The sequence below is a fragment of the Arachis duranensis genome, chromosome 10 (genome assembly GCF_000817695.3).
Source record: "Arachis duranensis cultivar V14167 chromosome 10, aradu.V14167.gnm2.J7QH, whole genome shotgun sequence".
Taxonomy (NCBI): domain Eukaryota; kingdom Viridiplantae; phylum Streptophyta; class Magnoliopsida; order Fabales; family Fabaceae; genus Arachis; species Arachis duranensis.
This window is the reverse complement of record NC_029781.3, coordinates 7,935,510-7,945,467: the sequence shown is the minus strand read 5'-3', so window position 1 is coordinate 7,945,467 and position 9,958 is coordinate 7,935,510. Positions and strand designations below refer to the sequence as shown.

The window sequence follows — 9,958 nt, the reverse complement described above, 5'->3', positions numbered from 1 at the left end:
CTTCAAAATCAAGGGACAATTGATGTCCAACAGATCCGTTCAAGTGACAATCTGGCAGATTTATTTACAAAGTCACTCCCAAAATCCTCCTTTGAAAGATTGGTACATGAGATTGGAATGCGCCGATTTCGAGACCTTAAATGATGTCGGCAAGAGGGGGAGACTGTACTCTTTTTCCCTTGGTCAGGTTTTTTTTTCCATTGGGTTTTTCTTGACAAGGTTTTTAATGAGGCAGTCCCTATCACTAAAGGATATTGTACTCTTTTTCCTTCACTAAGGTTTTTTTCCCACTGGGTTTTTCTTTAGTAAGGTTTTAACGAGGCAATAATCCTAAATGGTCATCCAAGGGGGAGTGTTGTGATAAAAGTGGATGACCATGGACCACGCAAGGCTTAGTTGGATTTCATTCTCAAGACTAAATGAATCCATTTACAAGACAAATGGAAATAAATGAAAGTTGAAAGTGGTATCATTCTTCATGTATAAATAGCAAGCATCATCGTATGCTTTTACACACAGCAATAAAAATCCTCTTCCTCTCTTTATACTTTCTCCTCCCTCTTAATACACTGACAATTACTTTAAAAGACAGACAATTACCTCAAAAAATAACGAGATCTTTGACAAAAAATACCAAATTTGGTCCTGAAATTTATTTTATGAGACTAATTAACTCTGAGCAAAAAAAAAATCAATGTTATTTTTTTAGCACAAAAAACTACTCAATCCAAAAATAAAATAAAAATTTAAATATTTTTTTTAGATCTCGTTATCCTTTTAAAACAATTGTTAAAAGTCAAATAGAATATTCACTCATTTCTTTGCCAAAACCTTGTCTCCCTAAAAAATCTTTATCGTAATATCCCACATTTTATTTTGTCTCATTCTTCAAGCCCCATATTCTTACGGTGTATCCATATTTACAACGTGATATATTCTGGTTTCCACCCTATTTCCTTAATCCCTCAAATCATTAAGTCTTCGACTTCGATTACCTGCTATGGTCGAAGGGGAATTCTTCTATGGCCAAACTATTCATGCCATTTTTCAATGAATTATGGTTAAATTTTTTTATACGTCGAAATTTGTGCTAACAGCTAGCAACCGCCAAGAAATTTAGTATAATTTTTGTCTTATAAAATTAATTTATTTTGTTGTAAAATCATATTTTAAACTGAAACAAATGATTAATATAAATGTAACTATCTTCTAAATGAAAACCAATTGTATTATTTTATATATTTAGGATAAAGACTCGAAGTTATTATACGATGAATTTGTAGAATTGGAGGGGGAAAATTATTGTGTGTAAACATCGGTAAAAGTCGACGACCCGACATTCTAGCGAACCAAATCTTAACCCATGGCTGCTTGTTTAATTGATGAAGTTAATTAGGTTTGAGTTTTCCCTGAATAAGATTGAGTTTCTATTTCCAACGTAACCTAAAAAATATAATATTGTTGTGATAAAAGTGGATGACCATGGACCACGCAAGGCTTAGTTGGATTTCATTCTCAAGACTAAATGAATCCATTTACAAGACAAATGGAAATAAATGAAAGTTGAAAGTGGTATCATTCTTCATGTATAAATAGCAAGCATCATCGTATGCTTTTACACACAGCAATAAAAATCCTCTTCCTCTCTTTATACTTTCTCCTCCCTCTTAATACACTTCTAATATATCAAAGTAGTAAATATATAAGTTTCTATTATATTGTGATAAGTAATAAGAAATCTATTCCCTCTTTATGTTACAATCAAATACTCTTCTCCTTATATTTCTATTACAATTATTTCTCTTCTTTTATTTTATAAGTATTTTAAATTCTATTTTCTATTACTCTTTACATATAATATTGATAGCAATATTAACTATCTTTATTATATTGAGATAGTATCAAATGCAATTCTCTCTCTCTTTATTTTTAATACTTTTTCTTATCTTTGTATATATATACACAATACAACATATAATATTATTATATATATATAAAAATTATTGAGCTAATTATATTAATAATAGAGTCTTCTATTTATACATCTTTATTTTATATATATCCTTTATTTTACAACAAATATTAATATATCAAGACATGCTAAAGCTAGTTATAATCAATAAAATTAATCAATCTGTTATTCCAATTCCTTTAAAGAAAATTAGTCTATCTCACTAAACACTCCATTCATACAATGGAGACGTTTCTTTTGATCAGAATCAGGTGCATTTGTTTTGGCTAATATTTAATTTGGATAAATGGCAAGTAGAACTTGAGAGATTGGATTTGGATTACTGTTACAGCTCATCAAGACTAGGATTGAATAATATTTTATAAGTTATAACACGTAGCCACCCCTTATTTCATCATCCATTTTATTTGGACACAATTTTTGCATAAAGCCACAATAAAACGCTTTATTAAACAAATATAGTAAAATTAATTAATCTGCGCATTATAATTCAACCCTAACTGTTCTATAATTCAAACATTATTATAAAAGAACGTTATTATAATTCAGTTATAACTTTCGGTTTTTAGAGTTTGAATTATTCACCCCATCTAAGTAATTTTAACATTTAAGTTTATCTTATTAATTTTAGATCACGCATTTTTTCTTTTTTTTTTTTTCTTCTTGTTCTTCTTTTTTTTCTTCTTGTTCTTCTTTTCTTTATACATATTGTCCTTATTGTTAAATTTTTGTCATATTAATGATGTTGTCTGATCCAAAATTAATTTTAAATGTTACTATTTACAATTTAGTCTTATTTGTGTACTTATTTTTTAACTGAGTTAGTTTATGTATCGTAATCATTATGTAATCGATTCATTTCTTTTTTAATTGTGTCACAATTGTTATGTAATTTCGATTCATTTTTCAGTTAATTGTGTCGCAGTATATTATATAATTTCGATTCATTTCTGAGTTAATTGTGTCATAGTCCATTATGTAATTTCGGTTCATTTATGAATTAATTGTGTTGCAATCATTATATAATTTCAATTCATTTCTGAATGAATTAAGGTGCATTTGGACTCGTTGTCATGCACAATTCAAAATTCTTTCTCCTCATCTTTTACTGCTTCTTCTTCTTCTTTTTCATTTTTTTCTTTTTCATCTTTACTTTCTTTTTTTCTTAATTTTTTTTATTTACTCTCTTGAGAAGAATAAAACCAAAAAAAGAAGAAAATATCAAACAAAAAAGAAGAAGAAACATATTAATAACGTTGTCTAATCCAAAATTGATTTTGGATGTGTTTTTGTTCATGATTCAGTTTTATTTGTGTGCTTATTTTTGAACTGAGTTTATGTGTCGCAATTATTACGGTAAATTTCGGTTCATTAGTTAATTGTGTCGCAATTGCTATGTAATTTCGGGTCGGTTCATTTCTGAGTTAATTGTGTCGCAGTCCATTATGTAATTTCAATTCATTTATGAGTTAATTGTATCGCAATCATTATATAATTTCGATTCATTTCTGAGTGAATTAAGGTGCATTTGGACTCATTCTCTTGCACAATTTAAAACTCATTCTCCTCTTCCTCATCATTTTCTGTTGCTACTTATTCTTCTTTTTCATCTTTTTCTTCTTTATCTTCTCTTTCTTTTTTCATTTTCTTATAGTTCTTCTTATCTCACTCTCTTAATAGGAATAAAACCAAAAAAAAAATACCAAACAAAAAAGAAGAAGATACATATTAATGATGTTGTCTGATCCAAAATTGATTTTAGATGTGTTTTTATTTATGATTCAGTCTTGTTTATGCATTTGTTTTCAAACTGAGTTTATGTGTCGCAATCATTATGGTAAATTCCGATTCATTTCTGAGTTAATTATGTCACAATTGTTATGCAATTTCGGTTTATTTCTGAGTTAATTGTGTCACAGTTCATTATGTAATTTCAGTTCATTTTTGAGTTAATTGTGTCGCAATCATTATATAATTTTGGTTCATTTCTGAGTGAATTTAAGTGCAATGGACTCGTTCTCCTGCACAATTCAAAACTTTCTCCTCTTTCTCCTTCACTTTCTACTGCAATAACAACAATAACAGCTATAACACCATCACTGTTAGAATGTCATGCTTTCAGCTGCGCCACTCTGATATCAAGAAGTATTACGACGACTTCATATACTTAATAATAAAATAAGAGTCTTTGACTTGAAACCATATTGTTGTTTTCTTTGAAAAAAATCGCAAAAATATTTTATCTTAAAAACAGACAAGCATATACATATATACAAAAGTTCTTACATAAGTAACTTATGAATATAATATACATACATAACATACATTTCTTATCCCTCTTTTAAAATACAATATTGATGGCCAAGAAAAAATAAATAACAATTAAACTAATATAACAACAAAATCGTATAAGCAAAGTTGCGATTAAACTCTTCGTAAGCCTCTTCGTTCGTCTCCTAAAAAGATGAAGCTGTAGGGGGTGAGAATCTAACCACACGGTCTCACCACAGAGTTTCAGAATTGTTATAAGAAGATATTTAACAAGAAAAATTGTTTTCAAACTCAGTTATCGTTGTTTTATGAATCCTTTGAAAATCGATGGTTTAACTATAAAAAATTCAAAACCTTTTTAAAAAAAAATCAGTTAATTAACCAGAAATCCAAACTCCCTTTTCAGATAAAAGAATCTTAAAAGTTTCCTAAAAGCATGAATAACCAACTTGTTTCAAACATAAGTTCATTAAGTCTATGCTGAACCAGCTTGATATTTCATACTTTACTAAACCAGAATTCAAACCAATCACGGTCTTCGGCCCATCACATAATCAATCACGACTTCAGGCCCAAACAACTCAATCAACATCCAATTCTCCACAACCCAACCAATTTCAGTCATAAACACATGTAATAAGGTTCAAACACAATCAAGAGCAGTTACGTCAAATATAGCAATTAACAATTAAATAAAATTATTCACATAGGCAAACTAATTACAATATACACATCCAAATAATGTCACATAGATACATATGATGAATGCCTGCCTTATGGTTAATGAGCTCATCTATCGGTTATACAAGCAACCCGACATATTCTGGTAGCTAACCATTGGATAGTCCCTTTGTATGCGCATCCCCAAACTCAATAATATCCATGAAAAAAATAAAAATCCCAAGCTCATCCATGGGGAGAGATGATGCGTGAGAATCTTTCCTACATTTTCCTAGTGAATTTGCATTTGATTTGTTGAGTTTAATCAAGAATTAATTATCTTTTAGCTACTATGGATGCTACTTTGAGTCTTGTGCAATTCTGTTTATTTTAGGTAGCATTCGGATGGATTTGATGGAGTTTTCGCAGAAAAAGAGAAGAAGGCGAATGATGCTGTCAACCTTGACCTCTCTGCACTCAAACCTAAATAACTCAAGCTACAGAGGTCCAATCGACGTGATTCTAGTGGCATTGGAAAGCTAACTTTCAGAGCTTTCCAACGATATATAATAGTTTATACTTCTTCTCCATCAATTCGGCCAAGGCTACGCCTAACTTGAGATTTTTCAAGTTAGGTGTGGATTATTAAGAAATCAAGTGGTCCCCAACTCTCCAAAAAGCAAGCACGCAATCTCCTATTAATTCTGATTTAAATTTTATTTTATTTAAAAATAGGAAAAGATATTATTTAGTTTTAAGAAATATATTTTACATTAATTAGGATTAGATATAAAAGGAAAAAAATTCTCTTCTCTTCTACCTCATTCTACAATTTATAGTTTACCAGAATCCTAGTTTTTCTCTGTGAATCATGAGCAACTAAACCTCCACTGTTAAGGTTAGAAGCTCTTTCTATTGTATGGATTGATACTATTATTTTTCTATTTTAATTCATGTACTGATTTATATTTCAAGAATTGTTTTCGTTCTTTATCTTATGAATTTGGGTAGAACGGAAGTATGACCCTTGTTCTAATTGCGTTCTTGTATAACTTGGAAAAGCTCTTTACTTGAACAATAGCTTGAAAACATATTCTCCTAAATTTCTAATTATCTGGACTTAACGGGATACGTGACATATAATCCTCTTATATTTGGTAATTAGGATTTTTGTGGCATATAAACTAGAATTGAACTTCACCCTCTAATAGGAATTAAGTGACCAAGGAATTGGCAGTTGATGAATTTTAGAGGAGACTAAAAAGGTCTAAGGAATTAGGGTTTAGTCACATACAGTTTGCCATGAATTAAATCTTGCATGATTAAAATAGTTAGTAAGAAAAGTCAATCCGGAAAATAGATAACTCTGAAACCTTAACTGTTTTTTCCATATATTATTCACAACTTATTTACTGCTTGCTTTATTAATTTTCTGAATTTACTGTTTAATGCAATTGAGACCCAAACGCTCTTTTCTGTTTGTCTAACTAAGTAAATCACTTAACCATTGTTGCTTAATCCATCAATTCTCGTGGAATCGACCCTCGCTCACCTGAGGTATTACTTGGTACGAGCCGATGCACTTGCCAGTTAGTTTGTGGGTTATAATTTCCGCACTAAATTTTTAGCGCCGTTGCTGGAGATTGACTGTGATTGACAACTATTAGTTGTTTAATTGCATAAATTAGATAATTTTTCTTTTAATTAATTTTTTTATTATTAATTTTTATTTATTTAGTTATTTATTTATTTATTTCTTTTCCCTTTATTGTTCTTTCCGTTAGCACGTTCCCTACCCCCTGTATCATTTGTTTTTTATATATATTTTATTCATTTCATTTTATTTTATTTTTGTTTTTTTTTATTTTTTTATTTTTATTTTTCAGGTTCACTAATATAATAAAAAATAAAAAAATTAGCTTTAATTCTTGAATTGTTGCTCAATTAGTTTTTTTTTTAAATAAGTTTGGTGTCCCTAGTTATTTTTATTTTCCCATTCATTTTTTTATATAAATTTCAAAGTTTTTACTTCTTATTTATTTAGTTATTTTATTTTAATTTTTTTACACAGGTTATTTCACTGGGAATTCTCTACACTTTGATGTAGAGATTCTCACTTTCCTTTATTTTCTGTTTGTTTATGAGCAGGAACAGGGATAAATAGTCCCTTCTTGATTTTGATCCTTAACCTGAAAGGACCTTCAGATGGCGTTTGCAACAAGCTAGACTTTACAAGGCTGCAGAGTCCAATATGGATCATAATAATGCTGCTAATGTCAATATGGCAAATCCAGTTGGGAATGAACAACCCAAAAGAGTGCTTGGCTCTTACACTACTCCTACTGCAGATCTTTATGGAAAAAGCATTGTGGTGCCTCCTATAGCTGCAAACAACTTTGAGTTGAAGCCACAACTGATCACTCTGGTGCAACAAAATTGTCAATATCATGCTCTTCCCTAAGAAGACCCAAATCAATTTATTTCTAATTTTCTGCAGATTTGTGATACTGTGAAGACAAATGGAGTGAACGCGGATGTGTACAAACTCATGCTCTTCCCATTTGCTTTGAAGGATAGAGCAAAGCTGTGGTTAGATTCTCAACCCAAGGAGAGTCTGGATACATGGGACAAGGTTGTTACTAGGTTTCTTACTAAATTTTTTCACCAAAGAAGCTGACTAAGCTTAGGGTGGAGGTTCAGACCTTCAGGCAGAATGATGGTGAAACTCTTTATGAAGCTTGGGAGAGATACAAGCTACTAACTAGGCAATGCCCTCCGGATATGTTCTCCAAATGGACCCAGCTAGACATCTTTTATGAAGGCTTGGGTGAAATATCCAAGATGTGTTTAGATAATTCTACAGGTGGTTCATTGCACATGAAGAAGACACTGGAGGAAACTACTGAGCTTATTGAATTGGTTGCTAGCAACCAATATTTATATTCATCTAACAGGAATCCTGTGAACTCTGAGACCCTTCAAAAGAAAGGCGTTATGAAAGTAGAAGCTCTTGATACTATCCTTGCTCAGAATAAAATTTTGAGTCAGCAGATGAGTTTAATTTCTCAATAATTGAGTAGGATGCAGGTTTCAGCTGTCAACACTTAGAATGCACATCAAGAGACCCCTTATGACATGACAGGTAATTTTGTACAAAATGAGAATTATGATTATACTCAATTTTCTTTTGAATAGGTCAATTACATGGGGAATGCTCCTAGAAACCCCAATAATGACCCATACTCTAAGACCTATAATCAGGAGTGGAGAAACCGCCCAAATTTTGGGTGGAGAGAGCAACCTCAGGGATCACAGAATTTTAACAGTAATTCTCAGGACGATTTTCAGCAGAATAATCATAATAACCGCCAGTTTTAGTCTCATTATCAACAACCACCTCAGCAGGCAAATTCTCAGCCCCAGAAAAATACTGATATGGAAGCAGTAACGAATCATTTTATGCAGGAAACTAGAGATTCCCTCAGAAACTTGAAGGTACAGGTAGGCCAGTTGAGCAAGCAAATATCTGAGAGGCCTCTAAGTACGTTCCCTGGTGATACAATGGTGAATCCAAGAGAGGAATGCAAGGCTATCTCCTTGATAAGTGGACAAGTGGCAAGTACGGAAGCACAAGTTAATGAGGAGCCAGTTGAAGAAGAAGCTCCAGAGGAGAAGAAGGAGAAGTAGAGCACGTCCCTCCAAAGCGTGCGGACAACCCATTCCCAAACTCTCTTGACACTTATCCTACATTGTCAAAGGCTCTTGAGTACAAGCCTAAAATGCCATATCCTTTGAGACTTTAAAAGGAGACCAAGGACAAGAAGTTTTCGAAGTTCTTGGAAGTCTTCAGAAAGTTGCAAATTAATATTTTTTTTTGTTGAGGTTTTGGAGCAAATGCCTCTCTATGTCAAATTTATGAAGGAGTTGTTGTCAAAGAAGAAGCCTTTAAAGGAAGACGAGACAGTGGTCCTGACTAAGGAATGTAGTGCCATCATTCAGAATAACTTACCAAGGAAGATGTCGGATCCAGGGAGCTTTCAAATTCCATGCACCATTGGGAGCACAACCTTTGAGAAAGCGTTATGTGATCTGGGAGCAAGCATCAATTTAATGCCCTTGTCTGTTATGAAGAAGCTGCAAATCCAAGAGGCACAACCCACACGGATAGCATTACAGATGGCAGATAAATCTATAAAGCCTGCATACGGATTAGTGGAAAATATCTTGGTCAAAGTGGGTAAGTTCTTCCTCCCAGCAGATTTTGTGATTCTTGACACAGGGGAGGATGAGAATGCCTCTATAATTCTAGGAAGACCATTCCTAGCCACTGGAAGAGCTCTGATTGATGTGGAAAAAGGTGAATTAGTGTTTAGAGTGCATAATGAGCAACTCATCTTTCATGTCTTCAAAGATATACATTCAGCGGGTGAAGAAGAGATGTGCATGCAGACTGAGCTTATTGATCCAAACCTTCGAGAACCCCTTGATGATGCACATCAGAATCTGTAGCTCAAACCTCCTTTGGTGACAATCAATAAAACTCCTCCTGATATCTGATGAGCGGATAATTTGTACGCTTTTTGGCATTGTTTTTAGTATGTTTTTAGTATGATCTAGTTAGTTTTTAGTATATTTTTATTAGTTTTTAGTTAAAATTCACTTTTCTGGACTTTACTATGAGTTTGTGTGTTTTTCTGTGATTTCAGGTATTTTCTGGCTGAAATTGAGGGACCTGAGCAAAAATCTGATTCAGAGACTAAAAAGGACTGCAGATGCTGTTGGATTCTAACCTCCCTACACTCGAAGTGGATTTTCTGGAGCTACAGAAGGCCAATTGGCGCGCTCTTAACGGCGTTGGAAAGTAGACATCCTGGGCTTTCCAGCAATGTATAATAGTTCATACTTTGCCCGAGATTTGATGGCCCAAACCGGCGTTGCAAATCAGCCTCAGAATTCCCAGCGTTTAACGCCGGAACTGGCATAAAAATGGGAGTTAAACACCCAAACTGGCATAAAAGCTGGCGTTTAACGCCAAGAAGAGTCTCTACACGAAAA

General features: G+C 32.6%; 1 non-coding gene across 1 annotated transcript; it reads right to left on the bottom strand.

Annotated features, from left to right (window-relative positions):
- Nucleotides 1-7,582: 7,582 nt before the first annotated feature.
- LOC127743517 (small nucleolar RNA R71) lies at nt 7,583-7,689 on the bottom strand. The gene has a single exon (XR_008004906.1). It is a non-coding gene; the product is annotated as a small nucleolar RNA R71 (small nucleolar RNA).
- Nucleotides 7,690-9,958: the final 2,269 nt, after the last annotated feature.